This window comes from Pundamilia nyererei, unplaced genomic scaffold (genome assembly GCF_000239375.1).
Source record: "Pundamilia nyererei isolate P.nyererei 1_Seehausen unplaced genomic scaffold, PunNye1.0 scaffold00048, whole genome shotgun sequence".
In the NCBI taxonomy this organism is placed as follows: domain Eukaryota; kingdom Metazoa; phylum Chordata; class Actinopteri; order Cichliformes; family Cichlidae; genus Pundamilia; species Pundamilia nyererei.
In genome coordinates this window covers 1612759-1622429 of record NW_005187449.1, presented here as the reverse complement: position 1 = coordinate 1622429, position 9671 = coordinate 1612759, and the positions used below count along the sequence as shown (strand labels likewise).

General features: G+C 40.9%; 1 protein-coding gene across 4 annotated transcripts in view; it reads left to right on the top strand.

Moving 5' to 3' along the window:
* The first annotated feature begins 1002 nt into the window (after positions 1-1002).
* filip1b (filamin A interacting protein 1b) overlaps positions 1003-9671 on the top strand; it is a 61444-nt gene continuing 52775 nt past the window's right edge. For all 4 annotated transcript variants that reach the window (XM_005732739.1, XM_005732737.2, XM_005732738.1 and 1 more), the window contains exon 1: positions 1003-1458. The gene's annotated coding sequence lies outside the window, so the exon portion shown is untranslated. The remainder of the gene's footprint in view (positions 1459-9671) is intronic.

Genomic DNA, 9671 nt, shown 5'->3' with positions numbered 1-9671 from the left:
AAGGGGGTAAATAGAATAAATAGGAATAAAAAATAAAAATACAAGTGAATTGCACATTTCAAGTATTGAGTCTATTGCACTGTTGACTATTTACAAAAAGTATTGCACAAGGTATTGTACAGTGAGGTGAAGAGGCACTACAGCTTAGTTTTTCCCCCCTCCTTTGATCTAGATTTAGGGGTTAGATTCATGGGGGTTAGGGTCAGTGATTGTGGATAAATTTCAGGGGGTCAGGATTAAAAATTAGGAGTCAGATTAGAGATGGTGGCACTGTTGCATTACCAAGTTCCTGCTCTGAATGTTTAACTTGTTTAAATAGAGAATACATGATATATGTTTGTGTTTGTGTACAGACATATTCACATAAATAAAATTATATTTAGCAGCAGTCGGGCAATTCTGTATTCAGAATTATTCAATGTGAGCAGTACAAAAGTGGGTCTAAAGAAGCTAAACGTTACATAAATTATTAAAAAAGAGGTCAAGTTTAGTAAAAGTGTGAGGATTAGAAAGGTTGGGAATAAAACTGAGGTTAGAGAAGGGGTGAGAAGGTCAAAGAAATGATTGTCAAAGACACTCGTTAGGGTTAGGGAAAGGTGAGAAGATGGTGTGTTCAAGTTTAGGGTTAGGGTTAGGAAATAAAGAAGATGGGGAGTGCTTGGAAGAAGTGAATGAGACAAACTGACTATTTAAGGTAAAAACACATGAAAACAAAGCAAATCTGAGAGCTGATAGTTCACCATGAATACCAGAAGTTTACTGATCTTGTTTATTCAAGTTAAATCCACTTAATTTTGAGTGATCAACTCAAGTACAGTGATGTCACATTAACAGAAGGGCAGGAACATCAGGGTTTCATGCTGTTAAGAATAAAAATATTTTGGAGTGAAACAAAACAAACCACAACTCAAGCCAAACGCACCCAAACCTAGTCCTTTGGCTGTGAGAGGAGGAGAAGGTGTGGTCAGGGCTGATAGCTCAGCTGTTGGGGGTTTGGACGAGCCTCAGTCAGTCCGTCAGTCAGTTGAGCTGCTAACACAGAGTGAGAGCACGGGTTAAATATAGAGCAGAGCCTCAGTGCTGATGACCGGGAACAAGCAGGCGTAAAGAGAGAGGCTGAACATCCTGCGGCAAAAAGAGAACTTATTTTATTTCAGCTCAGAGAAAGAGTCTGTTTATTCTCATCTCTGCCCTCGCACGATCCCCTCCCCTCTCTCTCTGTCTTCAGTTCTCACTCATACTCTCTCGGCCAGTGAGCATACAGCCCAAACTTGGAGAGGACAAAGCTTCACCATGCTCCAACTTTGGCAGAAAAGGAGACACAGTGAAGGCTGGATTTAAGATTTAAAGGAAAGAAGACAGACACGCTGGTGTGGTGAGTGCTGGAGAAGAAGTGAAGTATTAATAAGGACTGGAGTCATTTTGGGACCGAACAGCTGTGACACTAAGAGCTACCAGGTGAGTAACTCTGATTTCTGGCTTGTTTTGATATATTTGTTTTAATTTGCCACAAAGAAAAATAGAAAAACATCTGACCACTACTGAAATGGGTATGTGCCATCATATTTGCCAACATGCCAATATCATAGACCGATAATTTAGAAAATATATTGGCGTATACCATTACTGAAACACCTTACACTGATGGAAGCAAAACAGTATTTATAATTTTTTTGCGCATTTATTTATTGTTTGCAGTTATTATACAAAAAACAGGACAATCACATAAAAACATACTTTTCCCTCAAATATTCAGAAATGCAAAGATACAGAGATCTGTATAAAGAGTTGGTGAATCACAACTGCTATTAAAGAAAAAAAAAAATCCAGACAAGATCATCTGAACTAAATTAAATGTCAGCTAACAGAAAAACTGAGATAAATATAGGTTTTATATCACCAAGTAAACAGTATGAGAAGTTATCAAAATGTTTATTTGAAATAAAAAAAACTCCACAACAAATAAATATCCAGAGTCCAAATATAATGATTAAAATAAAGAAATCAGGATATTTCAATAAATAAAGCAGTTTACATTAAAGATTTGTTACAGTAGTTTATATCAGCTAATTACTTAAGGTAGTTTTGAGGTGTTGTTCCATATTATTGGCAGCTGAATTATTTCCCGTTTTTTCATCAGAAAAAAATCAGACAAGCTTGGTGTTCTGCTTCATTCACTAAATAATCAAAAATACTAATAATCAGAAGTGTGGAAATGTTATATTTAAAATGTGTCTTGTCGATGCACAACAACATCAGTCATACAAATGACGTTGCAGAACCAAATAGTCAGCTGAGGGAGGAGGTCAGGGTGGATGGACGGGTCAACAAAACATCAGCAGTGACTCAAACCAAGCTATTTATGGAAGCCTGACTCATGACGGTGGATTTGATCTGTAATGGAGTGAAAAACGTGATCTAAGCTAAGTGTGATGTGTGTGCGTTCAGTTTAGAAATGATAACATTATTAGTTATTATTAGGCAAAAATATTTTAAGGTCATTGCTGTAAATCCAGTTAAAATGGTCACTAATTAACATTTGCTGCTTTGCGACTTTTATAATACTGAAAAATCAACAGGATTTCCAACTACCTTAAGACCTCAGAGACAAAAATATAAGCACATTTTTATGAGGTTGGGGTCAGGTTTGAGCTCACAGGCTAATAAACCTCTTCATGAACCTTTTACCTCACCTGTATATGTTTTATCAATTAAAGCATATCCAAATAATTCATGATGAATGATTAAACTTACTCAGAATTACTGAAAGCGGTAAAACGTTTTTTGTTTACAATTTAACGGGTTTAAAGGCCTTCCTTTCCAAACTTGATTATTTCATCACATACTTCACATTCATGATGCAAATTCTAGACTCTAAAAGGAGAGTGGGAGGCCATGCTCTGGTTTCCCACACGGATCACTTTAATAAATGTCCAAAGAAAAACTGTACTCTTATCCCATGCCAGGTTTTTCTAATAGATTTATTAATATAACCCCCAAATCATAAATTTGTCTGCACAATCTCTTCAACAAACAACATCCTTTAACCTAGAAATGGAAAATATGACAGAAGCAGATGATGCAGTAGATGTCTGCGCGAAGCTGGCAAAAATAGAAAGCGTGTGGAGTTACAAAACAGAGACACAGAAAGGCTCAAGTGTCACAAATAACATTCAGAGTTCAGTTTGTGCAGCATACCACACCCTGCATCCCCCAACCCTCGACTCTGATGGGAAATCTGGCCGAACAGTAGAGGGGACAGATGTGTGCACAGAGAAACAGTGTAGTAGATTTGCACCATCAACAGTTGAGAAAGAACTGTTATGAAAATGATTGTGTAGGACCTAAACACCTACTGCAAACCAACCACACAATTCAGGTATTTAATGGACAAAAGGATGACGGTGCTGCTAGACAAAGATTGAGATCAAAAACATCTGAATGACCCATGATACCTGATGGTCCACCATGGAGAACTGAAAGAGGAAAAGAGTGAAAAGAAAAATGACAGATGGCGATGTGACTAAATCTTGGGTGGACAAGTGTTCGAGTATTTAAAAAGTCTAGGAAACAGACTGAGTCCTCCCTGTAGTGTCACTGACTGAAACCATAGTCTTCATAGCAAACACCAGGGCCTCACTATGTTATAAACTCAGGGATGGGATTAGTAAGACTGGCACAGTCACTGATCCTAACTCTTAGGTTTTCGTGCAGGGTTAATGTTGTGAAGAGATGCATGTTAACTCAAACCACCATCTTCAAACCTAACGTTGTAGCAAAGAAGTCAAATGGCAAGTCGGGGGAAAAAAAGTAGAAAACAAAAATCTCCAAACCAGATGTTTGGCTGTTTGGCTGAGAAACCTGCGGGTTAATACTACCCCCATGCTTTTAACCTTCCAAAACTGGCTTGGTACGTCTTTAATACAAGACTGTTGTCTCCACCTAAACACAGGGAGGAGCTAAAATCCTGCAACATGGTGATTTGATGGTCAACAATCAGGAGGAGGAGCAGGCCATCCGCTAACTGGAAAGTTGGTGGTTCGATCCCTGGCTGCTCCTCTCTGCATGCCAAAGTATGCCAACATACTTCTGGTTCTGGAGCATGAAGCCAACAATCTGCATAAACCTGCATGGTTTTTAAAGGCCAGCAGGGGGTGACTCCTCTGATGGCAAAAAGAAATCTGTCCTTAACTTGGTTTCTGTGTGAGCTTAGTAAACACTTTCCTGATGAGTTTATGGTCTCCGTCTCTAGTTTCAAGTCTTACTTAGTGCAGGAGGATTTTCAGTTTGTGCCTTTTGGTCCCACTTGAGTTAAAAAAGCAGGGTTTGGTTAATGACTGGCCTACACTGACACGTATTGTCCCTGAGGTTCTGAGGCACCCCTTGCTAGTCAGCTGAGTTTTTGAAACTGAAAAGACTCAGGGCTTCTTAAACTCTCTCGAATTCTTGAATTTGATTGGTTGACAGATTAAACAGCCAAAATTGATCTTAAATGCAACAAAAGTGAAATGACCTTAATCATCTCCTTTCCAGGTCCTGCTGTTACACTTGGGATCTATTGTATGATTCACAGTTCAAAATAATCCTTATTTATTTCATACTGGGCCTCAGTGCAACCTCTCATTTCATGTCATTTCTGTAACAAGCCATTTTGGCTCTTCCCCCTTTGAGACAACTTGATTCTGATTGGCTGTCTCTTGCAAACAGAGGGATTTAAGATGGGATCATCAGGGATATCCACTTCCTGTGGCATCATAGGGGATTGCAGGGATTTCTTGAACATGCTGTACGCTGACTTCTTCATTTGGAGCAAGAGATAAGGAAAAGCAGACTCGGCTCAGCTTTGTGTAGGTGCTGTGTGTAAATGAGAAATTATCAACCTTTTAAATAAGGCTGAAGTGGGGCCAAAATAAAACCTTCAGAACTAAAGTGTAAGTGTGATCAGTTAAATGCTTTCAGGCGTCATTTAGATGTATAGTGACGGCTTCAATAATGAGTTACTGGAATGAAGCGACACCCACTGAGCCACGCTGAGTGTGTCGTTACTGAGTCATGAAAGGATCGTCTGTGAGACACTCGCTCAGTGAATCAGTGAGTTATGACTCCCTTATTCACAGCCCAGTAAAGGCTGGTTTCAGGAAGCAGTACATCAGGAGGCATTAATTTAATAGATGTTTTACCAGAGTGCTTAAGCGCCGCTCAGCTGAGAGACAAGCTTTGCTCTTTCCGACACAGTTTCTACAGCAGCTGGGCGGAGATGCTGCAGCAGGAAAACAATTTTCAGTCACACAAGGTTTGTTGTGTCCAGACTGAAATATCTATAAGCAGCTAATGAATGGAAAACATGAATGTTTGTGCAAGTATGCTCTGCAGTCAAGTGCCATTAGTTTTCCTGAATGAAAGAAAACTTGTGTTACACTAATAGTAGTAAAGATGTACTGTGTTATGGTTTTATGGTATTCCAGAGATGTAATGGGATCATTATGAGGGGAACGTAATTGTAAAACGTTTTTTGAATTATAGCATGTTACTTCTGGTGGAGGGAAAAGCCCCGCTGGGTTGGTTCAAGACTGCCCAGGACCTTCGTGCTGCACCCTGCTCATCCACCCCTATGGTCTCCTGTAATTTGGTCTGTTTAAACACTTTGACTTACAGTTTTTTCTGAATGCTTAAACCCTAACTGTGATTCCTGTAGCACAATCTCTAAAACTATTCAGACTTATAGCAAAACCACTCACTGAGTTTGCAAAACTAAAAGCACAAAAACTGCTTTGCACTCAGTTTGCAATTTTGTAACACCCACTTTGCAAAACTGTAGGCACAATTCACTGCACAACACTCAATTACCAAATTTCCAACACACTCCTAGCAAAAGTATACACATGTATGGCTATCATTAACACTAATTTGCCAACTGTCTGGCACACTTTCACATGTGAAAACTTTTTTAGATAATTAGTTCACTTTGCAATCAGCCTAAGCACTATAATACAGGTAAGCTGTGTGTGCGGAGTACAATGGAGGGAGCAGGAAGAGTGAGAAGTAGAGGAGGCCGAGGAAGAGGACGTGGAGGTGAAGAAGTAGGATGAAGAGGACGACAAGGACAAGGAGGAGCAAGAGGAAGACGAGGAGGGGGGAGAGGAAGATGAGGAGGGGGGAGAGGAAGGGTAGGAAGAGTAAGAAATAGAATTGCTGATGACATCAGAGCTACAATAGTGGACCATGTCATCAACCGTGGAATGACGCTGAGGGTAGCTGGCCAACGGGTCCAGCCTAACTCGAGTCGCTACACTGTAGCAAGTACCATAAGGACATCTTGAAATGAGAATCGGTTAGTACAGTCACTTTGCACTAAGATTTGTAGCACTGCCATATGCCAATGAGAAACACACCAATACCATTGATGTAAAAATACTGAAATTGTTACTTTACAGAATTGCTAGATGACCAGATGCTGGGGGCAGAGGAAGCATGTTCACTGCAGACCAAGTAACCCATATAGTCATTATGGCGATTGCAAATAATCCTATACTTGGAAATAAACACTTGTGTTTGTTTTGATGTGTTTGAATAAACACCAGTACTTGAAGTTTGGATCCCTCTATGCTTATGGATCTATGACAGAAGTATGAGCTCAAACTGACATAGCCTACCTTGTGCACAGAGAAAGCAAAAGCCAGATGTGTTTTGTATTCATACCATCAGTGTGCAGTTGGCGCATTGTGTGCTTAGTAGATGATGGCTTGTGTGTACTGTTTGATACGGAAACACCATTTTTACGAAGGTGTGAAGAGTTAATCTAGCTGTGTTTGCTTTTGCAAGAGAACTACAATGTTTTGATTATTGGGTGACAGGTTTTCTTATTTGTGTGAAGAGGTTTGCAAAATTAGCCAATAGTTACAAAAAATGTGCTTAAGCAATCAGAAAAAACTGTAATCATTGAGAGTCAGTGAGAAGTGTTTAGCAGTGGTGCAGGCTTGTTGGTCTGACTGGCACTGACTGTATAAAAAATGCACATAGCGATAGTGATGTCACTCATTGGTGTAGTACCCCTTATTGTGTAGCTTCAGTGTTTTAGGATTCTGGTTGCATCATGTCATGTGCAGTAGGCAGAATGAAGGACACAAATGCAGGACTTGTACTTGGAATGTAAACTTAAAGCAGCAGCTTTTTTCGTTGGGAAAAATCCTCCATAAAATAACTTTCAAAAACCAAAACCCTGAACATGGAAACTAAGAACTTAACACTTGGAAACAAGGAGCAGGGAACTAAGAATAATAGAAACCAGAAACCTGGAGAAACTTACAGCACATAGAGTATTACAACAACAGACAGAGGAAAACACAGGGCTTAAATTCACAACGGAGTAACGAGGGAATAGGAAACAGGAGGAAAACAGAGCTTGGACTAATCTGACATAACGAGACGTGGAGGAAGCAAAACCAAATGCACTGAACACAGGACAAGGAACTATCAAAATAAACAGGAAACCTTCACAAAGACGCAGACTTGACACTGTGACATGGAGACACGACTGACTAGGAACATGAAACACAGAGACTAGAGTAACTAAACATGGAACACAGGGAAGGCATAGAGACAGAAAACTAGAAACTAGGAATTATAAATATAACACACACATAAAAAAATTAAAGAGAACCAAACCCATGAAAAACAACAAATCAAATAATATAACTTAACCCAGAATTACACAGACCCAGTAGTGTAACACCTCTATGTTGGTTTGTGAAACAAAAAGGGAAAAAAACTGTACATACACAACACACCAGCGCATCCGGATGACATTGAGAGAAAATCCTGGAATTTTAATTTCCAAAACTAGAGCACAAAACAGCACATGTCTGTGAAGGCTCTCAGTCATCCAGGTCATCGTAGTCTAAGGAGCTTGGAAAGAAAAGCGTCTGGACTTCTTTAAGTGGCTTGAAGACGTTTCACCTCTCATCCAAGAAGCTTCTTCTGTTCTAGGGTCAAATGGTGGAGAGTCCCAGATTTAAGCCCTGTGGGAGTATCCCATCGAGAGGGACAATCAATCCCCTAATGATCCTCTACCTAATCACATGAGTAGGTCACAATCAGCCAAGGTTTCGGGTGAGCTCATGGTGAAACCTAGCCCCACCCTATCATGTGATTTCCTGAGGTCAGATGGCCCGGGATGTGGGGGTTAAGGCATCTAGGAAGGGATCTCAAAACTGGATTATAGATGGCAGACAGTTGGTGTCTTAAGCCACCACCTCTGTTCAAAGATAGTCGCTCACTGTGGACATAAATTGCTTCTTGTGACCTTTGTCCTTAAGATGCAGATGGACAGCTGAGTCTTGTCCTGTGGAGGTGGCTCTTCTATGTTGTACCATGCGTTTGTGAAGTGGCTGTTTGGTCTCTCCAATGTAGAGGTCTGGGCATTCCTCGCTACACTGTACAGCACACACTACATTGTTAAGTTTGTGTTTAGGAGTTTGTGTAAGCGTTCTCGGACATTGAAACGGCCGAAAACGCTTACGCTCCAGTAATGCGCATGCATGCAATGCAAGACGATTCGACCTGCCTCATTTCTGTCTGCCGTTTATTTACTTTCCGGCTCTTTGAAACATTGCGGTAAAATGTTGAGGAAAAGCACCGAGTTTTTTAAATGGACTTACAATGAGGTGGAGTTGTTGCTGCGAGTAACACAAAAGTACAAAGTTGCAAAAGCAAGTGAGAATTAAAGAATTTGAAGAAAAGCTATCTGGAGCATGTACAAAGAGATATTAATATTTAATAGGGCTGTCAAAATTGAGAGCAAACAAAACAACTGCTGTATAATGCCCTCCGTCAATGTCATCGTTTTCAAAAAGGCTCCAGGTTCGCTGTCCACACTGCGAAGTGAAAACGGCGTTTTCAAATGTATCCGCTTTGGAGAGCGTTTTCAAAACGCTGCGTTTTCCTTTACAAAAAAACGGCGTCTCAGTGTGGACGGAAGGTCAAAACGGAGAGAAAAAGATGCATTTTCGCAATACCGTAGTGTAGTAGTGAACATAAGTTGGTGGGAGAAAGAAACCACGGTACACGTGGCAGTATCAAACCAGGATAGAGGGAGGAAGGAAGGGCAGTCCTGTATTGGTGTAATGTGGATCCATCCCTGTGGCGACCCCTTTGAAAATAAGGGAGTGGCCAAAAGTGCTCAGTCAGCTGTGTGGAGTTAGTGTTCTTTCTGCACACACACGGGTACTATGGGTGCTTCCTCCCACAGTCCAAAGACGTACGCATTATTTTAACCAGTGATTCTAAATTTGTTGCTGACGTTTTGTCTGTGTTAGCCTTGCGCTGACAGATGACCCTCAATGACTCTAAGCTGGATGAACATCCATCCATCCATCCATCCATCCATCCATCCATCCATCCATCCATCCATCTTTGTTCGCTTTATCCAAGGGGCAGCAGCCTAAGCAGAGAGGCCCAGACCTCCCTCTCCCCAGCCACCTCCTCCAGGTTATCTGGGGGAACCCCAAGGCGTTCCCAGGCCAGCCGAGAGATATAATCTCTCCAGCGTGTCCTGGGTCTGCCCCGGGGCCTCCTCCCGGTGGAGACCCAGGACAAGCTGCATGAACAGTTTTGAAAAATGGTTGAATGGAAGAAAACAGATTTTCTGTAGCACTTTCTTAGGAATAAACCCA